Genomic DNA, 1,546 nt, shown 5'->3' with positions numbered 1-1,546 from the left:
ATATTTTGATATCATTCTATTATGAAATATGTGTGTAGACTGCACAAGAATATTGATGGTGATAACATTAATCTGTCTATCTATCTGTCTATCTGTCTGTCTCTCGCGCTCTTTCTTTTTCGCTATGTATCTCTATTTCTCGTTTTTATCTATCTCTATTTGTCTCTGTCTTTTCTCCACTCTCTCTCTCTCTTTCTATCTGTATTTCTATCTAACTACCTATATGTATCTATCTATCTATCTATTCATATACATCTGCTTGTTTATGAATAGATAGATAGATATATATAAGTAGTCGGGTAATTTATAGAATATTTTGATCCATTAAACACGCTTTAGATTTCATAACAGTGAAAAACAAATGGTATTTACCCTACTCTAGTAAGCTTTCCTTACTAAAAATGAAGGAAAAAACATTGTGAAGTCTGAATGCATTGGACAGTAGTGGCTATTCCTCCTGACCTATTGTACTACCTGAGAAGTGCAAATGTACTACCGGGGGGACATGTACTCCAGGTTGGGAGCCCTGCTGTAATATGTGTTTAGTGTTGCTTTGGATTTTAGGATTTGAAATCGTGAAATTTACGTTTTTACTCATGACAAAGAGGAATAACGGAACTGGTTTTTGTTTTGATACGAGTTTCAATTGTTCAAAATGTCCTCGATATTAGTCAGAATTCAAGGATTCCGACAGATTGGAAATGAAAAATAACCGTCGCCATTCCTGTTCGACTCTAGAATTGGCGATCGCTGACCCATGTGTGAACGATCGACTAGTTGAGTTATAATTTTCATGGAGAATTAGAATAGACAGTTGACGTGACCCAAGCAGATCTCTTCTTCGGTCCTTCATAGGCCTTCTTTGTCGTTTAGGCCTCAAATACTTCCGAAAAAGGGATGTTAACTCACCATATCCGTATCTTAACCGACCTCCATCTTTGACGCTTTTGTGCCGTACGTATTTTTAGACGCCCGAGGATGCCGTAGCTACGATACTGTTCGGGAGAGCGACTAATAATTTGCAGAGAGAACTTTCCGTCTTCCGACTCCTAGTTAGCGAAATCTAGAATATCCTGAAACATTCCATATACATTCCATCAACAATCACTTACCACAAAAACACCTTCGAGTAGGCATACACTCCCCTGGATTATACCTAAGCTTTGTATATGAATTGTGAGCCCGCACAGGGACTTATTAGGTAAGGGTGAGGATAACCTAAGTTACCTCATCCTTTTGAGATGTAATTTTACTTTTGTCAATAAACGTGTCAAAGTCAAAAAAAAAGTCAGAGACCTAAGAAGACAACATGGAAGAAAATAGACTCCACAGACGCGCGCAGTCACACAGCACACCGGAGAATTGGGTCGCCTTTATATCCTTCTAAAAATCATTTACCAAAAACAGAAAGAAGGCTGAACGCGAACACACGAGTAAATATCCTGAGACGATTCTTCAAGTTCTTCAAGACGTGTAGACGGGACACCACTAATATAAACTACATTTAAAGACCACAGGGACACTCTTGTCACCACACCAGAACACG

This window comes from Penaeus vannamei, chromosome 24 (genome assembly GCF_042767895.1).
Source record: "Penaeus vannamei isolate JL-2024 chromosome 24, ASM4276789v1, whole genome shotgun sequence".
In the NCBI taxonomy this organism is placed as follows: Eukaryota; Metazoa; Arthropoda; class Malacostraca; order Decapoda; family Penaeidae; genus Penaeus; species Penaeus vannamei.
Note: the sequence above shows the minus strand (reverse complement) of the source record.